This window comes from Megalobrama amblycephala, linkage group LG16 (assembly GCF_018812025.1).
Source record: "Megalobrama amblycephala isolate DHTTF-2021 linkage group LG16, ASM1881202v1, whole genome shotgun sequence".
Lineage (NCBI taxonomy): Eukaryota > Metazoa > Chordata > Actinopteri > Cypriniformes > Xenocyprididae > Megalobrama > Megalobrama amblycephala.
The window spans coordinates 16,673,523-16,690,384 of NC_063059.1; the positions used below are offsets into that span (position 1 = coordinate 16,673,523).

The window sequence follows — 16,862 nt, forward strand, 5'->3', positions numbered from 1 at the left end:
ACACTGAAGCTGTGGCTGAAATCGGTAACTTGTTCACACATTAACATTATTTTCTATTTGGTGAATGGCACATGGTGCACTATATAGGGGATAGGGAACGATTCAGAGAGTGTAAATATGCTTTCCATTGAGGCGAATGAAGTCTGGTTTCACGTTTGTGTCACGCAAACTGCCGCAGCGCACACACAGTCTGCTCCGTTCCAGAGAAACAATAGTCAGCGCAGACCACAAAACGCATTGGACCCATTGGAATTCTGCACAGAATGCCATATTTTAAAGTGATCGAGGAGATTAGGAGGAGAAAAGGTTAGAGATTAGGAGGAAACTGCGACTTTACCAAGCTTAACAGCTCTGGCCGAGATTTGTGATATAAACAAAACACTATTGGCTATTTTTAAAAAAGGGGAGGAGCTCTTTGATATATCCCACACTGTCTTCCTGTTTCAGTGGAAATTACATCAACACACTAAATAATACTGCAAGTTTCAAGGCACTTCAGTGGCCCTTAATCATTTTCCTATTGTATTGTATAGAGCACTATATAAATAATGGTGACTTGACCTGACATAAGGGAAATTATAGTGAGTAATAAAAATTCCATCAAATGTGCACTGTCATGTCTCATTTTACTGTGTGGTAGGGAGAAGCAGGGGAGTCATAATCTGGCGAGGAGTCAGATTTTGGCAGCGAACTGGCCCATTATTTAAGCACTCCAAATAATCCTAGACAAGCTCAGTGGAACAGAATCGAATGAGTGCACTCGATAATGTCCATCATTTCGCACACCACTACAAATAACTGCCCCCTCAAATAGTGCACCATATAAGGGTTAAGAGTATAGGGGCGATTTCAGCCACAACACTACAAACTTCTAGGCAAGTGTGCTGTAGTGGGCTGGAGCAAAACTTGGCCCTTCCTGGAGCAGAATTGAACACTGCTGAGCTAGAGTTTATTGAGGTATGGCAAAAGCATTACTAAGAAGTTGCAAAGGTGTGCTGAATGGATTCTGTATGATATTTCTGGTTGATAGAAATGGCTCAGGTCTGGTCTGTCAGACTGCCACATTTCTCCTCAGCAATTTGTGGTGTCATTTTGAGGGATTTGCTCAATATGAGCTAATCATAGTTTCATGTGACGTCACACACTTACAGGAACGCCAACCTAGAGGGCCAAACAAGGCTTTCCTCCATTGCCTTTCAGTCATTTTTACCAGGTTTCTACTAAGTACTAATGTAGAAAGACAGTGACATTAAAAGACTGAATTCAATGTAAACCTTACTGATGATGCATACGATGTACAGGCAAGCAGATGAACTGTGAATGTAAATGCAATGCAGTGTCTCTTGAGTTTTTCCATTGAAAACCAATTACAAAGAAAATGTTTTTAATTACTTAATTTACAACCACTTAGCATGTTGCGTTTATATTCTGGGTTCATCTGCTCACCTGTATATAGTACACATCCTCAATAAGGTGTATACTGAATTTGATCTTTCAATATCACTGTTTTAATACATTAAGGCACTTTAAATTGTTAGTTCACCCAAAAATTAAAATTATCCTATAATTTACTCACCCTCAAGCCAAATGTATGACATTCTTCTTTCAGTCAAACACAATCAGAGTTATATTAAAAAAATATAACTTATAACATATTTTAATATTTTTTTTTATAAATTCAGCAATTTTTTTTTTGTCTTGTGGATTATATGTAAACATCTTTTATGTAAAATATATTACTCAGGACAGTACAAAATAAAAAATAACATGCATTTTGTATGATCTCTCTTATTTTGATTAAAGGTGCCCTAGAATTAAAAATTGAATTTATCTTGGCATAGTTAAATAACAAGAGTTCAGTACATGGAAATGACATACAGTGAGTCTCATACTCCATTGTTTCCTCCTTCTTATATAAATCTCATTTGTTTAAAAGACCTCCGAAAAACAGGCGAATCTCAACATTACACCGACTGTTACGTAACAGTCGGGCTCATTAATATGTACGCCCCCAATATTGGGCATATGCCAGCCCATGTTCAAGCATTAGACAAGGGCAGGACATCTGGATGTGCACAGCTGAATCATCAGACTAGGTAAGCAAGCAAGGATAGTAGCGAAAAATGGCAGATGGAGCGATAATAACTGACATGATCCATGATAACATGATATTTTTAGTGATATTTGTAAACTGTCTTTCTAAATGTTTTGTTAGCATGTTGGTAATGTACTGTTAAATGTGGTTAAAGTTACCATTGTTTCTTACTGTATTCATGGAGACAAGAGCCATCGTTATTTTCATTATTAAACACTTGCAGTCTGTATGATTCATAAACAACTTCATTCTTTATAAATCTCTCCAACAGTGTAGCATTAGCCGTTAGCCATGGACCACAGCCTCAAACTCATTCAGAATCAAATGTAAACATCCAAATAAATGCAATACTCACATAATCCGACACATGCATGCAGCATGAATGACAAACAATTTGTAAAGATCCATTTTGAGGGTTATATTAGCTGTGTAAACTTTGTTTATGCACTGTTTAAGGCAAGCGCGAGCTCCGTGGGCGGGGAGTGTGAGCATTTAAAGGGGCCGCAACCTGAATCGGCGCATTTCTAATTATGCCCCAAAATAGGCAGTTAAAAAAATTAATAAAAAAAAATCTATGGGGTATTTTGAGCTGAAACTTCACAGACACATTCAGGGGATACCTTAGACTTATATTACATCTTGTAAAAAAATGTTCGATGGCACCTTTAAAATTATTCACATTTTCAAAGATTCTGCAAGGGGTATGTAAACTTTTGAGCTCAACTGTATATGGAATACTTTTACAAAGTCTTTACATACTTTTTGTAGTTTGAAATTTGTGCTCGAATGGACTTATAAAAATAATGAGAGAATATTAGATATAAATTTATTTGTGTTTGAAGATGAATATAAGTCTTATGGGTTTAGAATGACATAAGGGTGAGTAAATTATGACAGAATTTTTGAGTGAACTATATCTAAAATACACTGTGCTATAGCCTCAATTCAAAAATATCCCCTTTGTGTGTCCAACAACAAACACTTGCTATTTTCAGCAAGTGTTTTCCTTGAAGAGCACAACAATGAGTCACTGAACCACACGATGCTGCTTATCTCTGTTCTCACCTTACAAATGAACTCAAAACCTCATAAGCAGGACATCATCACACACAGACCAGCAGACAGGTGCGGAGACTCAGTCACACAATGTCAATCGATGAGACACAGGGTCGGAGGAGAGGGATGTGGTTCACGGCTCGCTTCCACACAAGCTGGTGAGAAATGGCAAGTTACACAAAGACATACCCACATTAGGGGACAGAGGATGTGGCTTTTCAATCTGTGAACAGATTTTCACATACTGTACAAGCACACTATTGTTTATTCAGATATACACAAACCCAAACCAACAAGAGTTAATTGCTGTGTCAATGCAGCTGTAAGTGCACTTTGTCTGCTTTTAGAGGGGCCACAGTGCGCCACATCCATTATAGCTCATATCAAGAGGTTCTAATAACTCTGTGTCGTGAAGTGCTTCAGGAAGTCCAACCTCCACGTCCACCGCGGCTCAATATCACTGATGTTGTCAGACCTCTGACGTCTCCCTGCTGACGGCACTGTTTGTTAAGAGCTACTGTGCTCTGAGGTTTTTTTAACACTTCATGTTAGTTGTTCCTTTAAGAGAGCACTTTATGAACTAGTGCTCTGGTAGAATGTGATCAAGTTATCATATTATAGGCCAATTCACACCACACCTACAAACGCCAACAAACACCAATGAACAAGTTGGCCATTGGATTTAGAATTCTATGAGAAAAAACTCTCATGTTCACACCGCCCTAACAAACACCAACAAACGAGTCTTTTACTGTGTGCTTTTTTAATAGTCGTGTTTGAGTCCCTCAATTGAAAAGACAGATCTCAAAATCATTCAGTCACTGCTGTAAAGGGTTCAAATATGCAAAAGATGGTGGAAAACTGAAGAATCTGCAAGACCTGGAGAATTTTTCTGAAGAACAGAGCTCAGTTTAACTGTTCAGAACAAACAAGAGTCTCATGAACAACCATCACAAAACAAACAGTCGTAGATCATCCAGGTAATCACACACACAGTATTAAGAATCAGTGTTTCACATACTTATGAATGGGGTTATTTTAATAAATTCAGCTATTTTTTTGTCTTGTGGAATATATGTAAACATCTTTTATGTAAAATATCTTACTCAGGAGAGTACTAAATAAAAAATAACATGCATTTTGTATTATCTCCTTTATTTTGTTAAAATTATTCACATTTTCACAGATTCTGCAAGTGGTTCACATACTTTTTCTTGCAGCTGTATATATTTCTCGTAGGGGCACTATTGTAATAGAATGTTGTGAATTCTTAGAACTTTAGTTGCCTGTGTTTTAAAGAGAGTGACTATGGGATTTTTTGTCTATTAATCTGTTTCTGATAGACATGAAGGACATTAAACAAAGGGAGTGTCAAACCTTACGTAAAGACCGTAAGGTTTTACTAATCTTTTAACACAAAAAAACAGGAAGTTCTCTCTCCCTATATACTCACTCACACATACACACACACACAAACACACACACACCACTGTCTCTCTCTCAAAAGTACCATGACTAATGGAAGACCTTATGACCCAGCCACACGCAAACGCTAAAAAAAATACTGCCGAAGTGACTGAGTTCACACCCACCCATCACACAGAACACATTTATCAAAACACTGATGAATGAACACATAAAACAGATCAAAGCTACAGCATAAATAAAACAAAAGACTGAGGGACCAAATGTGCAGCAAACACTTTAAAAAGCCCTGACTCTACATTCCTGTACAGAGACAAGGGCAACACTGAATCCAGGAGATTTCCGGATAGTGATGCCGTAACTATGGTCACAGCTCCGCTGGTTAATCTTATTTGGATGGATTGAAAAGCCCATGATCCTGTATCCTTACTTCTTTACTAAAGAAACGTCACATGATTTGTTTATTTAAGGATTAAACATTTGTAGATCTGAAGTGTGGTGTTGTCATTTTAAAAGAAGTTGTTAACATACCTGCAAACTCCAAAGTGGTGAAAAAGGTGACATGTTTATAAAGTAAATAGTAGTAGGGGGGGGGGGTCTGGGGGCATTTTTTGTGATTTTAACATATAAACTAAGCATTCTGGTGCACTCCCACAAGGAAATAAATGTAAAAAACAACATTTTCTTCAAGATAAAAAAAAAAAAAAAAAATAATAATAATAATAATAATAATAATAATAATAATAATAAAAAAAAACATTTATTGACACTAGGGCTGGGCATTGACACAAATTTCACAACTGGATTTGATTTTGATTCAGAAGCTTGCGATTTGATTTCAATTTGATTACCTTCAATTCAATATTGATTAATTTGGGGCCTATCAGATACAGTACATGGCAAATATCCTCAAAGAAAAAATATCTCTCAATTAATTCTGTAAACTATACATTAAAATTAATTGATTTATAAGCTACTTACATATAAATTACACATAAAGAAGTTTTTATAATAACATTATAATACATTTTTAAATGACATAATTATGTTTCTACTCGTTTTTAATACTGCTTCTACTCGTTTTTAATATCGGCCTAAACATTTAAATGTTGGCCGTCATAAAACGGTTTTATACATTCAGTATTGAAGCACGTGTTGTACATGAATATGCAATGGCCTATAGTCACAGTGGATATATATCAAAATGCTCCTCAAGTTCATTTTTGTAGCTGACAAACAAGTTTTTTGACATTGAACGGGTTTTCTGAGGTAAATGTTATGGCAAATGTGACATTTTTACAAGCTATTTTATTGGTGCTTTTTCACAGTTGAAACAATGATTGATCGATTAACGTTACATATGATACGCATTTCAGTAAGCTGTACTTGATCTTTTAACATACCTTTGGTAATCATTCATCCTATATCCATTTATGTTTATTTCGTGTTGTAAAGCGGAAGAGATGATCAGTTCACGTGCGCTCTGCCTCTGTTTGAACTGAAGCGCTACAGCGATGTGTCAATCACACTACAGAGCGCCAAAAAAGATCATGACAGCTCAAGAGATGTTTATGGTCTCACTCCAGTCTATGGGAAAGTAGCCCATTTTTGATTTATTGTGCCTGCAAACTCACCCTGACACCCAAAAAAAAAAAAAAAAAATGTTAAGATCTACACGATTCACATAAATGACAAATTTTGATTCAAAACGGCGAATTTTGCCGAAAAGCGACTAGTTTGCAGGAACTATACTTTTTTTATTTTATGAAAACTTTAGTCTTTTTTTATAGTACATCAATTGTTTTATCATTTAAAAACTGTGAAATGCTATGCTTAAAGTGAAAGTTTGCCGATTTCCAAAGGTTTGCTAAGAAGTGTTTCCTACTCAAGATCTCTGGTCAAACTTATCCAATAGAAACAGACTGGGAGTGGCCATGCCCAGTGGAGTATGGGTGTTGAAGTTTTTCTACCTATTTGGCAAAAGGGAAGAGACCAGCCATTTTTTTCTGTTTTTTTTTCTAGTCAGATAGCACCGATTTTAATTTTTTTTTTTTTTTTTTTTTTTTTTGCCTTTCTATCGCATAGGCAGCAAAGTTTTATTGAAAGCTCATTGACATTTTTTCCTGTCCAGCCCTTGACAACTTTCTACAAGTTGTAGAAACAAACCCTTAAGAAGAGTTTTTCTGGTCTTATACTGAACAGTCTGCCTCCTTCACTTCTGAAATGACCACTAGATATCCAGATACTTTTTGGGCTACTGTATCAATTAATGTAATGTCACTGTACCAATTTTGTGTTAATTTGAAGAATGGTGAAGGCACCAAATACACAATGCAGCAAACATTTGTCAGATAAAATGAGGAAGAAAAAAAAAATAGTAGTGTGAGAAAGCCTGGAAGAGAAAGACAGAGATGGGGGTGGGGGTCATTAAGCTGTAAAAGTTCTCAGCAGGATATTGGATTTAGAGCTCTCTCTCTCTCTTAGCACTAAACTGATTTATTGACTCCCGTTATGGCATCAGCTGGTCAACAAATTGCGATGTCATAAAGTGTTCTTTATTATTTATATTAATGCACGTCAGCACCAGGGCTGCACTAAAGGGTTAGTTCACCCAAATAATGTCATTTATTACTCAACCTCATTACACCCGTAAGACCTTCGTTCATCTTTGGAACACAAATTAAGATATTGTTGATTAAATCCGATGGCTCAGTGAGGCCTCCATTGCTAGCAATGTTACTGCACCTCTCAAGATCCATAAAGGTACTGAAAACATATTTGAAACAGTTCATGTGATTTCAGTGGTTCTATCTTAATATTATAAAGCAATAAGAATACTTTTTGTGCACCAAAAAAAAAACCAAAATAACGAATTTTCAGCAATATCTATATGGGCCGATTTCAAAACACTGCTTCATGAAGCTTCTGAGCTTCAGATCTCCTATCAAATGGCTAAACTGCTGAAATCACGTGACTTTGGCGTTCCGATTCACTGATTCAATTCGTAAAGCTCTGAAGCACTGTTTTGAAATTGGCCCATATAGATATTGTTGAAAAGTCGTTGTTTTGTTTTTTTTTGGCACACAAAAAGTATTCTTGTCCTTTATAATATTAAGATAGAACCACTGAACTCACATGAAGTGTTTCAAATATGTTTTTAGGTGTAGCATTGCTTTGTTAAAGGGTGTTAAAACTAACCCTTTAACAAAATAGCTAGGCAGGGCTGAAGCCCCAGGGTCCAAGCAAGGAGGGGACCTGTAACTAGCTGTGTGAAGTAGACTGACTGGCCATTGGGAGCACCTGAACTTTTCCCGGTGGGCAAATCGCCAAAACCCCACATTTTATTCACAATGGGTCATATTATGAACAAGGGGTGTCGCAATATACCGGTATTGACGATAACCGTGATATTCAAAGCGTGAAATATCGATATTGTGTTAATTTAGGGTGTGACAATATACCGGTATTTATAAAATAAATAAAAATACTCCAGCATCAGTACCTGGTTGAGCTCTCAGGTGGCAGTATTGCATCTTAACGCTGAGACCTGTCAAACAAGAAGAAGATGCAGCGTGCAGCAATTCCTGTTGTCCGAGCGGGAGAGGCTCTGTCCACACCCGAAAAAAGTAAAGTAAGCTCAACAGAACGGGAGTTTTGGGCTCCTTAGACAGCCCAATCTGCAGGATTTGCCTGGCTACAGTCAGTGCGAAGTGTGGCAACACCACCAACTTTACCCACCTCCGTGTACATCATCCTGCAGATTACGCCATTTTACAGAGTAAGTTGCGATTATTTTACTAGTCATGGAATGGAAAAAAAAAATTATATTTACCTGTTAACAGCGATTTTCTGTGTTTATCTATTTGAAAATTATTATTTTAATAAGTACTGCGTTTTCTTTACTAGTCTTATTCAGCATGATGTAGCTATTCATGCAGTTATATGCCCTCAAAATTCAAGATACACGGTCATGTTTTGCCCCGATGAGTTTGTCATTATATCATATTATAAGATGTAGTTGTTTTACAATATCACACGAGCAAGAGTGCCGTTTTCCCCAAATCAGCACAAATGCAATGTTCCTTCAACTTATTGTTAAATGAACAATGTGAGTTACATTTTAGGCACAGTATTGTTAATATTGTTTTTGTCTTTATTTCGCCAATGGAAATGTCAAAATTATGAACAGCAGAACAGAGCCCCTGTGCAACAGAAATGTTTTTGTTATACTGACTGAATCCACGTTTAGAACGAATGAATCCGAGCTTCGTTCCTGAATGAACGAACAAATCGGTTGACTTACTCACTCATTAAGACAGTGACTTGCTGCCACCTACTGGCAGTTTAGTTTAGTTTAAGGGACATTTTAATTAAAAAGTTAAAATTAGAAAAAAAAAAAAAAACATTTTTAAATATTGAATTAAATTTATGTAGACAAATTGTAAATGCTGTGTAAATATATTAATGCCGCTTCTCATTCTGTGTCACCTCTGTATTGCAGATGGATTTTGTTGATAATGATTTCATTTGATCGGTAACAGCCACAATGTAGGCTAGTATTAATTTTTATTTCTTCAGGTCTTAAAAAGCCTTAAATTTGTCTTTAAAAAATGTGCAGCAACCCTGAAAGAGAAAAACTAAATAAACAAAGCAAAAATTATTTAGACTAACACATTTTTCCCCCTAAGGATTCTATAAATATCGCGATATATCGATATCGTGAAATCTTTTGGCCACAATAACCATGGTGTGAAAAATCTAATATCGTGACAGCCCTATTATGAACTAAAGTCCAAAAGCCAAGCGATGGAACGGGTACCTGATTAAAATGCGTGCGCATCCAGCAGTCACAGACCGTGAACAGTTGGACTGTCTCCCGCAGAGTGCTGACAAAGTCACGTGACGCTTTTGCCGCTCAATTGAAGCGATAACAAGTTGCTTGACTCATTTGAATTCAACAAAAGCACAACATATGCAAACATTAAAGGCTCTGTAGTGAACCTAGCTGAAACCAGATCGAATAGCTCCATGTTAACTGAAGTGTCGAGGCAAACTGTACACAATGGTAATTATAAGCTTTTCAATACATACAGTGCCACCACTGTAAAATTACCATGCAGTTACTAAAGCTGCAGAAATATGACATTATTGAATTTATTGTTAATGTTACTATTATTAGCCTTACATTAAATATTGGGTAATATAAGGGCAAACAAAAGGGTTTATAGAGGTTGTTTTATAGTGTTTAAGCCATTTTTCATTACAAATATCAGTTTATTATTAGTAATATTATTGTTATTATTATATAATCTACAAAAACATGGTAATGAGGAGCTTGGTTTTTGCCTGTGTCATGATCTTAGTTTAACTCTAGATTCTTTGCAACTATGGTAATTTTTCAGGATGAAGCTTTTTTTATGTTCAGTTCTAATAACTTTAACTGCAAAATATTAATTCAATAATTAAGAGCCTTGCGATATAATGCAATATTAATATTGCTGAGCACATTTGCAGCAGTATATTAAAAAAAATCTTATTACAAAAATTATTATTTGTTTCTGTCCTTTATTTATTCATTAAAGGGAACCTATTATGCCCCTTTATACAAGATGTAATTTAAGAAATTTCAGAATGTGTCTGTAAAGTTTCAGCTTAAAATACATCACAGATCATTTATTATACCATGTTGTAAAGACCCATTTCTGAGTGCTTGCAAAAACATGCTGTTTTCGTGCATGTGACTTTAAATGCAAATGAGCTGCTGCTTCCCGCACCCTTTCCATGATCACAGCTCCTGCCTGCATCAACAGTGTACAACTCACTCAGGGCAGAAACTATGCTAATATGGCAGAGTCCGTCAGCAGTCGTGGGCGGGGCCTGAGCAATGTCACATCAAATTGTTCATAAAATGAAAATGGCTTGTTCTGTGAGACTGTTGAGGTTTTACGGGGATTAAAAAATAGGAGTAGGTGGATTTTTATCATTATAGGGTGGTTGTGTACACACATTGCCGACACACATTTATGTTTAAACACCATGAAAAGGTGAATTTTGCATAATAGGTCCCCTTAAATTTATTCATTTATTCCAATTTACTCTAGCAAAACATTAATGGGGGAATGTATGGGTCGGATGCATGGGCTGAATTTGAGCCCTGATGATTCTCATTGTCTAGAACCAGAAAGAAGACCTTCTAATGATTAATTAGAACTAACTATTTAAAGTAAACTCCTTAAAGCAGTTGTATGCACAAAAGTTGTTGACGTTTCTGGAAACCCGTTTGCTTTGACCTCATATCTAGTGTTAATGCAATTATGCTTTTAAAGTGTTGTAGCCTGGAATATTTTTAAATTTCATAGATACTCTGTATGATTTCTTAAATACTAATTATTTTTGTGGTAGAAAACGTTGTGGCACCAAGATAGGCTACTATGAAGGGGCCCTTGGGTTTGCTATAGCCCCAGGGCCCTATGTGCTCTTCATCCGGGCCTGGTCAGCACATGATCCATCACGTGGATCTGCAGAATTTGGATGTGTTTAAGAGAAAATAGGCAAACAAGGAAAGAGAACACAGAAGAAACAGAATGATATATTGGTCATTATCATGAACGATTGATTTGAGAAATTATTTTATTATGCGAGAAGAAAGAGGGCACAAAGTGATATGAGAAACATGAAACTAGCAGAGTTATAGAAAACCAGTTGCCTGAATCAATGGTCTATTATCCATGTCGGTCATTATATAAAAATATTTTACCACAGAATGCAGCAATAGACCAATCAGTAACCAGAGAGCCATGTAAAATTATTTACAGCAGCACAAAAACAAACCCATTAATATAGCTGCAAGCAATTATCAATGTCCAAGCAGAAATTATCTGTTTAGTTCAGAGATAAACTTACAAGCTTATTAAAAAGTTAAAACTGTTCATCCTTTTACCAGTATTACTGGTACTTTTCGTGCACAAGTACATCAATTGCACAAGTAAATCTGTGCATGAACCCATTATTATATTCCTGTGAGTTTAAAACACATGCTTTCAGACACCACCAACAAGTCATTACTGAATTAGTAACACAATGCATCTAGAACTTTACCTCGTTTTTCTGTTGTAAATGACTGTTATTTCACCATGTCAAAAGTAGGAAATCAAACTGAATATCAGTTAAGTGACACTTCCTCTATTTCAGATGCAGTGTGACGCTAAGGCAATATAAAACCTCCCATGTTGTCATGTTGTGAAAATGAATTGCTTCTTTGAGAGAAAGAGAATACACTTGCGTTAGTTTCTTTACCACAGAGGAACAAAAGGTCTCTTTACACACTCTTTACACCACTTTACACACACACACACGCGCACACGCGCACACACACACACACACACACACACACACACACACACACACACACACACACACACACACACACACACACACACACACAGTGGTGGGTTCAACAGAGGTCACACATTCACAATTAAAAAAAATTACAGGCTCTCGCACTCTCATAGGCAAACGGGAAAACCACATGCAAATTTCACTCTGATTCTACGAAGCAGGATCTATTAAAAATGTCACTTTGACAACATTCCGCATTCTCTATGCCCAAATTTCTGCTTTTGCTTGAACATAAATGTGTGCATGTATTGACTGAATTTGCGTCTGAATAGCGCTCCCTCCGTGGGCGTGGCCGCATTAGCGGATAATGAGCTGAATCACGGACTTCTGACATGGCTCTCTTTTCATACAGATTACATAAACACAGAAGGTTTGTTTTCGATTTGACTTGTATGTTTTAAAACCTGACATCTTAATGTTTTTTTAGACATAAGTGTAATTTTTCTGTCATTAGTATTCACTAAGTTACAGTTCATTTTCTAAGAACTATCAGATTGGAGTTCGTTCAGAGGGAGACGAGAGATCACGCATCATGTTAGTTTTCTTTATTTTACAAAAAGCACAACATTTTGTTTTTACTCTAAGTGTACACAAATGAAAGAAGATATTCCACAGAACATAAATGTGTGTCGGCAGTGTGTGTACACAACCATCCTATAATGATTAGGGCAGCAACAAATGATTATTTTGATAATCAATTAATCTAACAATTATTGGAACAACTAATCGACTGATCGTCGATTATTTCACTGGTTAACAGTAGGCTTTGATCCATTATTCCACTTTTGCAATTAGTTAAACTATTGGTACCTATTTTAATTAAAAAATAAAACAAAGAAATCACTTCAGCTGCTGAAAATGTATTTTTAATGAATTGAGCCAACTAAATACACCAATCTCCTTTCAGGTTTTCTTTCCTCCTCAGAAGTCATCAATAATCCAACTATTACAATGTGGCACTGTGTTTTTATTAAAGGTTCTCTAAGCGATCCTGAGCGGAGTAACTTCCTGTTGACGTTCGAAGTGTTGTCAAACAAAACAGAGGCTAGCTAGACCCTCCCTCCGCCTCCTCCTCCCCTCCCATCCGTGCTTCCTGAAACAGTCATGAACGCGCATTTAAAATCAGTCTTGTCGGTTATTGGCTGGAGTGTGTTTATTATGATTCGTGGTCCAGGCTGCACCAGTTTGTTTTTGTTGCCGTTTTTGGAGCTTGTGGCGACTACAGAGACCGCGTTTTTTTACAGTGTGTTCAGGGGACAGGCAGCTAGCGGATAGTGAGGAGATGTTTGCTGTATGTGACAAAAAATGTTTTGGCCTAAAAACACGTGACATCGATTAGAGGACCTTTAAGTCTGGGAATTGTAATAATAACTTTTCAATAAGAGTAAAAATATGAATATGTAATATTGTGCATATTTTTGGAAAAATTTCATCTCTAAAGTTTTTTTTTTTAACTAACTATCAAGTTTATGAAGTCATTGAATGGCTTTCCTTAGGTAAATGCAACGTTTTGTGACATTGTTTGCAAGCCGTTTTATAGATGTCTTTCTGGGGTTGAAAGTGATTAAGTGATTACATTAGAGATGTATTTCATTTTAGCAAGTTGTACTGCATCTTTCAACTACTTTTTGATGTTCATTTACGTTTATTTTGTGCTGTAAAAAAGAGGAAGAGATAAAAGGTTCATGTGCCACTTGACCTGAGGTGTTACAGCATTCTGTCACGCCACATTAAAGAGCACCAAAACCACATGTATTGTTTGAATTCCATAGTAAAACTGACAGAATTTAAAAGCTGAAACCTTGTTTTATATAAAAAGTAACTTGTTCTGTCTTATCTGTCGGCACGTTGTCTGTGTCCTCTTTGCTCTATTATAATGTCTACTAATCGTTTCAGCCCTAATAATGATAAAAATTCACCCATTCCTTTTTTAATCCCCATAAAACCTCAACAGTCTCACAGAACAAGCCATTTTCATTTTCTGAACAATGTGATGTCACATTGCTCAGGCCTCGCCCACGACTGCTGACATACTCTACCGTATTAGCATACTTTCCGCTCTGAGTGATTTGTACACTGTCTGCCATTGTCTGGACACCGGAGCAGCTATAGTGACAAAAATGACCGGTAAGCAATTGAGGTGTTTTGTTGTTGGATGTAAGAGTGAATATAACGGTCCCGACATCTGAGCTGCTGAACACGCAGTGGATTAGTTTTATTTTTAAGGGAATGCGCCACAGATCTAATATACACATGCGATTTCTGTACCTGCTGATTACATTCACAGACATAACCGACTGTGTTTGTGAACTTTGTGTGTTTTTGACATAACCTTGTGTGTATTTGGCAGTTCAAGCACAACAAAAAACATCAAAGAGAAGTTAGTTTAATACTCATGAGACGTGCCGTCTGACAGCCAGCTTTCTGTGCATGTGCTTCAGATGTGTGCACTCAGAAAGCGATAAACTAGAATTTTAAAATGATATTGCTTTAAAACTTATGGAAATAATAAACTTTCGTGATGAAGAAGGACTGCATTGTCCGTGAGCGTGATAGCAAGATGATAATTAAAACCAAGCAGATATCTTGTTAGTATCTGGCACAGTATCTGATGCATTACACTTTTACTGTGATTGTGGAAAGGGGGCGGGAAGCAGCAGCTCATTTGCATTTAAAGGCACATGAAGAAATGGGCATTTACAACATAGTATAATAAATGATCTGTGAGGTATTTTAAGTTGAAACTTCACAGACACATTCTGGGGACACCTGGAACTTAAATTACATCTTGTATAAAGGGGCATAATAGGTCCCCTTTAAAAACCTAAAAGTTTCAATGTTTTATAGAGTCTACTATGCTAGGCTGTTCTACTAGATATTGCTAGGGTGTTTTAATTTGTATTGTTTAAGTAGGTATTGCTGGCATATTTTGATTTGTTACTAATTGTTGCCAAGGTTTTCTGGTTAGTTGGGCCCCTCGGTCTGGTTACTAGATGCTAAATAGGAACTAGGTCATTGCTAGGAAATAATTGGGTATTCTGGCCTGTTATTAGGCTGTTCTGGTTAACTGTTCCTATAGGATGTCTAGCCGGTTGCCACATTAGTAGGCTACTCCTAAAACAACCAATGTTTCGAAAGTGCCACAGTGCGAGCATGTTTCAAAAAAGTTGTAAAAACTTCCTTAGTTAGAAATGTATTAGTACAAAAAACTGTGATTGAAAAAAAGTATTTCAACATTGATGAACCAGTTTCCCATTTTTTAATACACTTTGCTTGAGAGTGTTCCTGCAATTATTGGGACCTTCATTTTGCTGTGCATACATGACCTTTTGTACAATGCAATATTATTCAAAGTAATCAACACTTCCTTTTTTTACAGTCAAGAAGTCTGTACAAAATAAAAAGCACTAAAGGGTTGGTTTTTGCTGAAACACACCACCATCCCCACAGTAAACAGCTCTCAGTTGAAGGGTTAACCAGCTCTCTTCCTGAACTTTAAATTAAACCCAGATACCACATCCTATGTAAATGCTAGCATACACGTAAGACTAACTATAGTGTTTAAAAGGGAGTGAAATGTCGCCACCATGTCACAGAGACGCTGTGTGTTTCTATACGAAAGCAAAAGCAGTACTTTATTTGGCCTTCCAAAAGTGGATGTACTTGCTATAGACTGTTCAAATGTGGAGTTTTGTGCAGTGTAGAGTAATGCAAATTGTTTGTTGTTCTTAAGATCAAAAGTGCATAGATGGATTTATGTGTACAAACATAGTATCCTCTGTTCTCCCCAGAATGTGTCTGAAGTTTCAACTCAAAATACCCCACAGATCAATTATTATAGCTTGTCAAATTTGCCCCTATTTGTGTGTGAGCAAAAACATGGCATTTTTGTGTGTGTCCCTTTAAATGCAAATGTGCTGCTGCTCCCGGCCCGCTTTCCAAGAGGGCGGAGCTTTAACAGCTCACGCTTTGGTTGCTCAACAACAACAAAGCTGGAGAACCTCACGCAGCCAAAATGACGATTGTCAGTAGAATTGTCAAAAGTACTGACTTCGGTACCAAGTTGGTACTGAAATTTTTAAAAATGTGATGGTTTGAGCACTGTTGAGCGGATTCATAAACACCTCTGATTGGCCATCACATCACACATGACATCACAAATGACGCGCTCATCGGATATGACGGCATGGCAACAACACTCTACTACTACAACAACTTTTCCTCTTCTCTAAAGCAGCCCAACATGGCCTTGCCCCCTTTGTTGCGTGTTCCCATGGGCATGGTTTATGTAAATTTTGGGGTTTGTGATGTCAACAACTCGGGAAGAAGCTCATTGTTGTCCCTACCAGCCGTCTGTTGTACTCCTTGGAAAGCGATTTCGGGTACACTTTATTTTAGGATATTTTTACAAGTTGCTTATTAGCATGCATATTACTAGAATATTGGCTGTTTATTAGTAATTATTAAGTACATATTAATGCCTTATTCTGCATTACCTTATTCGACATTCTTAATCCTACCCAATACCTAAACTTAAACTTAACTAACTTGCTAACTATTAATGAGCAGTAAATTAGGAGTTTATTGAGGGAAAAGTCATAGTTAAGAGTGAATACATGTTCCCTATTCTGAAGCGTTACTGAGATTTCTGTAAAAGAAAATATCTCCCTTTGCAGTGAACTTTGAACTCAAACAGCAAAATTACACACCAACTAAAGTTAAAAAAGTGAAATCATAATCAAGGACCACTTTAAAGCATGTTAACATATACTATTACAACCAATACACAAGACAAAGATCTTTGAAAATAGCATATGAGCCCTTAAAGTTCAGCGCCAGTCAAGCAGCATATACCTGCAACATCTAATACGATTTAACAAGCATATTA

At 36.7% G+C, this 16,862-nt stretch overlaps 1 protein-coding gene across 3 annotated transcripts in view; it reads right to left on the bottom strand.

Annotated features, from left to right (window-relative positions):
- The window catches only part of pik3cb (phosphatidylinositol-4,5-bisphosphate 3-kinase, catalytic subunit beta), a 69,499-nt gene that overhangs the window by 36,647 nt on the left and 15,990 nt on the right, over window positions 1-16,862 (bottom strand). Inside the window, exon 3 of one of the 3 annotated variants that reach the window (XM_048160933.1) lies at window positions 3,161-3,306. The exons of the other annotated variants lie outside the window; for them this stretch is intronic. The gene's annotated coding sequence lies outside the window, so the exon portion shown is untranslated. The remainder of the gene's footprint in view (window positions 1-3,160; window positions 3,307-16,862) is intronic. 3 annotated transcript variants of the gene reach the window in all.